Below are 10,245 nucleotides of genomic sequence, written 5' to 3'. Positions count from 1 at the left end.
TTCAAGTTCATGTTTGAAATCTTCACCCTTTTGAGTCAAGAGCTCTCTCCCAACCCTTATCCACTTCTTCTTCTTCCTACTTCCTTTCTGTAACCCTGGGAGGAGTCTTTCTTCCAGCTCTAAATGGGAGCAGCTCAATCATATAGGTTATATCTCTACATAAGGCGCCAGTTTCCCTGGCAATCATTTGACCCTGACTACAGAAATTCCAACATTATGGATTGATATTATTATTGATATAGGGTGATCTCTGAGAAGAACACAACATTGAAGCCTCACAGGACAAGGGATGACCCACCATGACACCATTAACCTGATTTATTCATTTGTTTAATCACATTTTGCTGTCATTTTTGTAAAACAGGGCTCCCCAACCTTTCTTACTCTGGAGCCACAGTCAAATGTAAAAAGACTTGGGGAGCAACACAAGCACCATAAAAGTTCATGGAGGAGCCAAATAAGGGCTGTGATTGGCTATTAGGGGCCTCTATGCACCCTATCAGCTTACAGGGGCTTTATTTGGTAGGAAATCTTGTTTTGATTCAACCAAAACTTGCCCCCAAGTCAGGAATTCAAAAATAACTCCCTGGTTTGGGGGCACTGAGAGCAACACCCAAGGGGTTGGGGAGCAATATGTTCCCCCTGAGCCACTGGTTGGGGATCACTGTTGTAAAACATGACAAAATATTGTGATTGCAATCTTTTTCTTAACACTCGCTTGTTAGAAACAGGACAAACCTTGATGCAATCTTGGAACAGGAATATATCAGCCCCTATGTGAGAGCAAGCTCCACATTGTGTGGCCCTACAGTGCTGTTAAAGACTAGCAAGCTACTGCCCTACATATTGCAACTATGGTTCGTTCAGCAAATTCTCATAGTTACATAGTTACATAGTTACATAGTTACATAGGGTTGAAAAAAGACCTGTGTCCATCAAGTTCAACCCATCCAAGTAAACCCAGCACACCTAACCCACACCTACCAATCTATACTCACATACATAAACTATAAATACAACCACTAGTACTAACTGTAGATATTAGTATCACAATAGCCTTGGATATTCTGATTGATCAAGAACTCATCCAGGCCCCTCTTAAAGGCATTAACAGAATCTGGCATTACCACATCACTAGGAAGGGCATTCCATAACCTCACTGCCCTCACCGTGAAAAACCACCTACGCTGCTTCAAATGGAAGCTCCGTTCCTCTAATCTAAAGGGGTGACCTCTGGTGCGTTGATTGTTTTTATGGGAAAAAAGAACATCCCCCAACTTCCTATAATCCCCTCTAATGTACTTGTACAGAGTAATCATGTCCCCTCGCAAGCGCCTCTTTTCCAGAGAAAACAACCCCAACCTCGACAGTCTCACCTCATAGTTTAAATCTTCCATCCCCTTTACCAGTTTAGTTGCACGTCTCTGCACTCTCTCCAGCTCATTAATATCCTTCTTAAGGACTGGAGCCCAAAACTGCACTGCATACTCAAGGTGAGGCCTTACCAGGGACCTATAAAGGGGCAAAATTATGTTCTCATCCCTTGAGTCAATGCCCTTTTTTATACAAGACAGCACTTTATTTGCTTTAGTAGCCACAGAATGACACTGCCTGGAATTAGACAACTTGTTATCAACAAAAACCCCTAGATCCTTCTCCATTAAGGATACCCCCAACACACTACCATTCAGTAGATAGTTTGCGTTTATATTATTTCTACCAAAGTGCATAACTTTGCACTTATCAACATTGAACCTCATTTTCCAGTTTGCTGCCCCAGTTATCTAATTTTGTCAAATCGCTCTGCAAAGCGGCAGCATCCTGCATGGAACTTATAGTTTTGCACAATTTAGTGTCATCAGCAAAAATAGAAACAATACTGTCTATGCCCACCTCCAGGTCATTAATAAACAAGTTAAACAGCAAAGGCCCAAGGACTGACCCCTGCGGTACTCCACTAACCACACTGGTCCAATTAGAAAATGTTCCATTTACAACCACTCTTTGTACTCTATCCTTCAGCCAGTTCTCTATCCAATTACAAATATTATGTTCTAGGCCAATATTCCTTAATTTGATCATTAACCTTCTGTGAGGTACTGTATCAAACGCTTTAGCAAAGTCCAAGTAGATGACATCAACTGCCATTCCAGCATCAAGGTTCCTACTCACCTCCTCATAAAAGGCAACTAAATTAGTCTGGCAAGATCTGTTACGCATAAAACCATGCTGGCACAAACTAATAGTATTGTGAACTGCAATGTATTCAAGTACCTTATCCCTTATTACCCCTTCCAAAAGTTTTCCTACTACTGATGTCAGACTAACAGGCCTATAGTTTTCAGGCTGAGAACGGGATCCCTTTTTAAATAACGGCACCACATTAGCAATCCGCCAGTCTCTTGGCACCATGCCAGACCTCAATGAATCCTGAAAAATTAAGTGAAGAGGTTTGGCAATCACAGCGCTCAGCTCATTTAATACCCTGGGATGAATCCCATCCGGCCCTGGACCTTTGTTTACCTTTACATGTTCAAGTCTCTTTTGAATTTCCTCCCGAGTGACCCATGCGTCAGTAGCTAAATTACTAGAACTGGGTATATTACAAGGGAAGCCTTCATTATCTGGCTCCTCAGATGTATAGACAGATGAAAAATAAGAGTTCAAAATTTCAGCTTTTTCCCCGTTTTCATCAACCAACGTACCCCCCCGTGATAATAAAGTTCCCACCCCTTCTTGCTTCATTTTTTTACTATTCACATAATTAAAAAATAATTTTGGATTCTTTTTACTCCTAGCAGCAATATCCCTTTCCATCTCTATTTTAGCTTGCCTGATAGCTTTTTTGCTGCTTTATTTGCTTCCTTGTACCTGATGAAAGTTTCTGCTGTCCCAGCTAACTTGAATGCCCTAAAAGCACGTTTTTTCTTACCAACCTCGACAATAACACTTTTATTCAGCCATAAAGGTTTTGCTTTGCGATGCCTCTCCTTGCTTACTAGGGGGATATACTGTTGCGTATACCTACAAAGCAATGTTTTAAAGATGTTCCATTTTCCTTCTGTGTCTAACCCCATGAAAAGCCTTTCCCAGTTGACACATTGCAGAGATGCCCTTATACTGGCAAAGTCTGCACGTCTAAAATTGAGTGTTTTAGTTACTCCCTTATAGAGCTGTCTCTGCAGCATTATCTCAAAGGAGACCATGTTGTGATCACTGTTCCCCAAATGCTCACCCACACAAATGTTAGAGATGAGTTCATTATTATTAGAAATCACCAGGTCCAAAATAGCGTCATTCCTAGTGGGTTCTTGAACTGCCTGAAATAAAAAGTTGTCATTTAGCATATTTACAAACCTACTAGCTTTTTCTGACTTAGCCACCCCATTACTCCAGTCAATGTCCGGATAATTAAAGTCCCCCATAACAACAACTTGACCCAGTTTTGAAGCCTCCTCCATTTGCAACAATAGCTGGGCCTCATCCCCCTCATCTATACGGGGTGGTTTATAACATACACCAATGATCATTTTCTTTGTGACCTTCAGCCCTACTGAAATTTCTACCCAAAGAGATTCGACGTTTTCATTGGTAATGTCTTTATTACATGGCTTTAAGTCTGACTTTACGTAAAGACAAACCCCTCCACCCTTTTTAATCTCTCTGTCCCTCCTAAAAAGTGTATACCCATTTAAATTCACAGCCCAGTCGCATTTATCATCCCACCAGGTCTCAGTGATACCTATTAAATCATAATTTTCAATACATGCAATAGCTTGCAGCTCCCCTAATTTACCCGACAAGCTACGCGCATTAGCCAGCATGCAGCGGAGATTATTACTTCTCCCTCTGATGTTTACATTAGCTAAGGGAGAATTAGAGCTAAGGCAATTATGAGACTGCTTTCCTTGTAACGGAAGCTCCTTATCTGATAAACTATATGCCCCCCTCACTCCTCCCCCACAACCCTTTGCTAGTCCCCCTACCCCGTCTACACTAATTTTCCCATGGAATTCTAGCTCACCCACCCCCCCTTGTCTAGTTTAAACACTCCTCCAACCTCTTAACCATTCTCTCCCCTAGCACAGCAGACCCCCTTCCATTGAGGTGCAATCCGTCAGGGCTGTATAGATTGTACCCCAAGGAAAAGTCAGCCCAGTGCTCTAGGAACCCAAACCCTTCCTTCCTACACCAAGACTTTAGCCACGCATTTAGCTCCCTAAGCTCCCGCTGTCTCCCTAAACTTGCACGCGGCACCGGCAAAATTTCCGAAAAAATGACATTGGAGGACCTTTGCCTAATCTTAGAGCCTAGATCCCTGAACTCACTCTTTAAAGTCCCCCACCTACCGTTCATTTTGTCGTTAGTACCGATATGTACCAAGACAGCCGGGTCTTGCCCAGCCCCTCCCAATAATGTGTCAACCCGATCAACCACATGCCGAACCCTGGCACCAGGAAGACAGCAAACTGTCCGGTTGAAGCGATCCGCTTGACAGATTACCCTGTCCACTTTCCTAATGATCGAATCCCCTATAACCACCATCTGTTTAGGCCTAGCTCTGCTCTCCTCCCCACCACTACTAGTGAAACTGGTCTCCCGGCTGTTAGAGAGATCAGCCTCACCTAGAACCGCCAATCCAGAGTTCACACTCCCATCTTCTTCACACAATCTGGCAAATCTGTTGGGATGCGCAAACCCTGGAGCAGCCTCCCTTTTCCTTTTCCCCACACTAGATTTTCTAACTGTCACCCAGCTTACTGCCCTATCATCCTTTTGCTGCTCCCCTCCCCCCCTACTATCTGACCCCACTAGTTCTTGTTCAGTTAACAAGAGACCCCTCTCAAGATTGTTGATTGAACGCAGTGTTGCGACGTGTTCCTCTAGGACTCTAACGCGAGCCTCTAAAGTGGCAATTCGCTCACATCCACAACAGAGGTATGCACTTTGGAACTGTTGTTCCACAACTGCATACATGTGGCAGGCTGTGCACTGTGTCAGACCTTCAATGTTGCTACAACTCATACTCCCAGTTACAAGAACAGTTAAACAAAAAAAGGTGTAAGGACTTGTAGTAAATACCTTGTTTTACCTTATTTTTAACTCCCTTAGTGTTTAACTCCCTGAGTTTATAACTCCACTTACAGAGTCCCACTTAAAGAGCAATCACTTACAGAGCACCTACCACCAGGGCAAGCTCCACTGGAGTGCCTGTGGTTCTATTTATGCAGTCTGTAAAGGTGAACTAATCAAACCCCACCCTCCTCAAGCTGAGGGTAATTACAAGGGAATGTAACCTGCTGTAAGCCTATGGATCCCACAAACTTTGTAAATTAGCTCCAAAAACAACAATTACTTATGAAAAAAAATAAATAAAACCCAACAGTAAAAAAACACAATGGTTTTGATAAAGTTAGTAAAGAATACTTATCCCTTTTTAGTTGAAATGAAAGCAAGTTGATTCAACCAGCCACCAGCCTGTTAGTAAGCCATACATCCAAGTTATAAACCTTTTTAGTTTCAGCTCCATGAATGGAGCGAGGAGAGAAGTTCTAAGCAAAGTCCATAAATCCCAAGGCGGCTGCTGTATTGGGAAGAGCAGGACACCGGCTATTATGGCTGATTTAGGAAACTCTATAACTGTGCTGCTAAAATATGTCAGTGGCTGCAGCTGCTCATAGATTGCAGTTCAGGGAAGATATATAACTAAGGGAACTGTTACTGTTCCAATGCCAGAAGGACACACTTTGGCTGCTCTGTCACTGGATGTCTCTCCATCAGCCCAGGAACCTGCATCATCTCCCTTCTCTGTTCTGTTGATCAATGGAGGTTCTGTTTCCTGCCAGACTCAAGGTTCTGCTACTGGTTCTGTTGTTCCAGGTACTCCCTTCTGCAGCTGAAATGCCCAGTTCCAGCTCTGGGTGCCGGCTGAGCAAAAGCATTGAGACAAACTACTTTAGTGATGGGGACTTGATCATTGGTGGGATTCTCCAGATCACTGATATGTTCCTTCATTTTCATTGGGGTACAAAGTGCATACTGTAAGGGCAAGTTAGTTTTTTTTTCACTTTCCCTATAGGATATATAACATTATATTGAATACAAAGTGCACCTTGGCATAGGAATGATCTCTGTTTGTTAGAAGATCACAGTCTTTGGAGGACAAATATGATTAATGTAAATTAAGTTTATCGTGTAGACATGAATCAAATATAGAAACGCTCATGGGTCACTCCCTAAAGCTGCCACCCTAGGCACAGGCTCTGAGATGTCTATATGGTAAACACGAGCCTGAGGGTTAGACAAGAGCTGTTTGTGTGTAAGGGGCATAACAATACACTTACCACTACCCTCTGGGCAATGGACACCGGCAGGGCATTCCCCAACCTCACTGCCCTCACCGTGAGGAACCCCCTACCCAACTTCCCCTGGCAGGGCATTCCCCAACCCCCTAACTGCCCTCACCGTGAGGAACACCCTACCCAACATCCCCTGGCAGGGCATTCCCCAACCCCCTAACTGCCCTCACCGTGAGGAACCCCCTACCCAACATCCCCCGGCAGGGTATTGCCCAACCCCCTCACTGCCCTCACCATGAGGAACCCCCTACCCAACACCCCCCCCGGCAGGACATTCCCCAACCTCACTGCCCTCACCGTGAGGAACCCCCTACCCAACATCCCCTGGCAGGGCATTCCCCAACCCCCTCACTGCCCTCACCGTGAGGAACCCCCTACCCAACATCCCCCAGCAGGGCATTCCCCAACCCCCTCACTGCCCTCACCGTGAGGAACCCCCCCTACCCAACATCCCCTGGCAGGGCATTCCCCAACCCCCTCACTGCCCTCACCGTGAGGAACCCCCTACCCAACATCCCCCGGCAGGGCATTTCCCAACCCCCTCACTGCCCTCACCGTGAGGAACCCCCTACCCAACATCCCCCGGCAGGGCATTCCCCAACCCCCTCACTGCCCTCACCGTGAGGAACCCCCAACACTACTTAAAATTAAAGTTCTGTTCCTATATTCTACAGGATGGGGCCTCTGGTGGGCCTATCTGCCTATAATCCCCTCTAATGTACTTGTACAGAGTAATCATGTCCCCTCGCAAGCGCCTCTTTTCCAGAGAAAACAACCCCAACCCTGACAATCTCACCTCATAGTTTAACCCTTCCATCCCCTTTACCAGTTTAGTTGCAGTCTCTGCACTTTCTCCAGCTCATTAATATCCTTCTTAAGGACTGGAGCCCAAAACTGGCCCCCGTACTCAGGGTGAGGCCTTACCAGGGACCTATAAAGGGACAAAACTATGTTTCATCACTTGAGTCAATGCCCTTTTTATACAAGACAGCACTTTATTTGCTTTAGTAGCCACAGAATGACACTGCCTGGAATTAGACAATTTATTGTTTATTAATGACCTGAAGGTGGACAGAGAAATTCCCCAGATCCTTCTCCATTAATGATCCCCCCAACACACTATCATTTAGTGAATAACTCACATTTATATTATTTCTACCAAAGGGCATAACTTTTTACTTTTGAACATTGAACCTCATTTTCCAGTTTGCTGCCCAGTTTTCCAATTTTGTCAAATCGCTCTGCAAAGCGGCACATCCTGCATGGAACTTATAGTTTTGCACAATTTTGTGTCATCAGCAAAAATAGAAACAGTACTGTCTATGCCCACCTCCAGGCCATTAATAAACAAGTTAAAAAGCAAAGGGCCAAGGACTGACCCCCGCAGTACTCCCCTGTACTGTATCAAATGCTTTCACAAAGTCCAAGTAGATCCCATCCACTGCCATCCCAGAGTCAAGGTTCCTGCTCACCTTCTCATAAAAAGCAATTTAATAGCTCTGCTTATTTTTTTCTCATATATAACATTTTATTGTGTTTTTTGCACAAATAAAAGTGCTTTCTCCTCTGCTGAAGGTTTGAAGCACTGAACTATTTGAACATTGGCTGAACCTGGGAAGGAGATGGTTGCACAATACACACATTGCAATTACTCATAGTAACTGTTTAAAGAACAGAAGTCCCATTTGGTGTGAGTTCATTAAAGATCATTCAATCTCATTGCACCTTAAATTAGGGATGCACCGGATTCGGGATTTGGCCGAATCCCGGCTTTTTTTTTTAAGGATTTGGTTTTCGCTGAATCCGCGGTCCCGGCCAAACCGAATCAGAATCCTAATTAACATAAAATAGCATATGCTAATTAGAATTCGGAAATGGTTGAATGGGTAGGGAAAAATTTTTACGCCGCAAGCGATTTTTAACCCCTTCTAATCCTAATCAGCATATGGTAATTAGGATTCGGATTCAGTTCGGGATTCAGCCAAATCCTTCTGGGTGGGTTTGAGGGTTCAGCCAAACCCAAAAATGTGGGTTCGGTGCATCCTTAAAAACAACCAAAACATGTCTAAATTGTAGTGTTTGGCAATACATTTTGTAAAGTAACAGGATTTCTATTTACTTTATATTTTTTGGGGGGGTTATAAAATGAGAGGCAGAGAGCAAGCTTTGCTATTATCTTTATATTTAACCTCATTAATAAAATCTAATAGTTAAACCTGTCACCCTACATATCAGAATCTCATTCAGACACTATCGTTACCTACTGGTTTTCATTTATATGATTGGGGAGATCAATAAGGACCCGGAGATACTGCCTAATGTGACTTTGGGCTATCGGATCTATGACTCCTGTGCCTCGGGACTGAAGTCTATTGCAAGTGCTTTCGGCATCCTGTCTGGAACAGAACAACCAATCCCAAATTACAGCTGCTGGAATAACAGGAAGGTTGTGGGGTTCATAGGAGACTTGTCTTCTGTTTCATCTCTGTCCATCGCGTGGCTCGCAGGGATCTACAGGTACCCTCAGGTCTGTGTGAAAATGTCATACTCCATAGGCTGCTCCCATTCATCATCTTAAATTGTAATGCAGTGCAGGCACCTACTGAAGGGCAAAGAAAATAATTATTCTTATATAAAGATTTGGTTGGGCAGTTTCATCAATGTTGACCGTAGCGCATTTGCTTTGTTGCAAAACCTGCTCGGTACAGTTAGTACAAACATAGTTACATAGTTACGTTGGGTTGAATAAAGACCATCTAGTTCAATCTTTCCAAGCGAACCCTAGCTCCCACACAAAGACCCATTCATCTTGTTAAATCACAGTCAATCTGTTGCGTTAGAAAATTTGTCCTAATACTGCCTCTTCTCAATTTATGGATAAGGCCCTGGTAAATCAATCTGGGACCACTGGTGAGGAATATCAGATTCCTTCTGCTGCCAATCAGAGTTGCACATTTTAATCATTGCAAGCCCATTGGTGCTTATTTCTCAACCCATGGAAGAACATGGAAAGTCAGAAGAGAATAATGATAGACCTTCCAGTTCATTGACATAAAAGGCCCTGGGATTCAATTCCATCAGAGTCAATGAAGTAATATGTAGAACTCAACACATGTATGTCTTGGCCAAAAGCACTTTGCAGTTCACTTTGCTCCATCTGTCCAGTTGTTTTAGACTTAATTACTACCAGATACTGTACATCATGACCTGGATGAATGAGAATCTTCATAGACATAATAGGCACATCAGATTTTTTTAATCCAAAACTTTCACTCTACTTTAGAATTCTTTGAAGCGTTCCAAAGAGTTATTGAATGGCTTTAACAGTCTATGGCTGCGGTTCCCAAATCTTGAGGCTCCTCTAGAGGGCCTGGAGATCTGGCTGAGGTGACCATTTAGAGTGAGATTCAGGAGACTGATGGGCTTGAAGGTCATTGGTTGGGATTTGTAATACACAAATTTTTTTTGTGGTACAATGTGGTTAACTGGCAGATACCTGGGTAAATTTTGAACCACCAAGTGGATCTTGAACTGAAAAATTCTGGAAACCAACCATTGGTCCATGGTAACACTTCATTAAGAAAGATACATTTTCTTGGTTGTTTTCACACTCAAATTCAAGAAGAAATGCTAGAAAAACATGTAAGGCAATATGACAGATTATTATATAGTGAATACTCTAAGATGAATCAAGAAGAATTTGAATATTTTGATCATCTACCCTTATTAATAAAAAGAGTTAAGCTAATTAAAAAACAAAATCATTATTTACATATTGAATTTAGTTTAGCAATATGTTGGGTTAATAACTTCAACTATATACTTTAAGATATTTGTTGCTAAAAAGGCATTGACCCCAATATTGAACCCCACCAGTGAGTCCCTC

Source organism: Xenopus tropicalis, chromosome 5, assembly GCF_000004195.4.
Source record: "Xenopus tropicalis strain Nigerian chromosome 5, UCB_Xtro_10.0, whole genome shotgun sequence".
Lineage (NCBI taxonomy): Eukaryota > Metazoa > Chordata > Amphibia > Anura > Pipidae > Xenopus > Xenopus tropicalis.
This window is presented reverse-complemented; position numbering follows the sequence as displayed.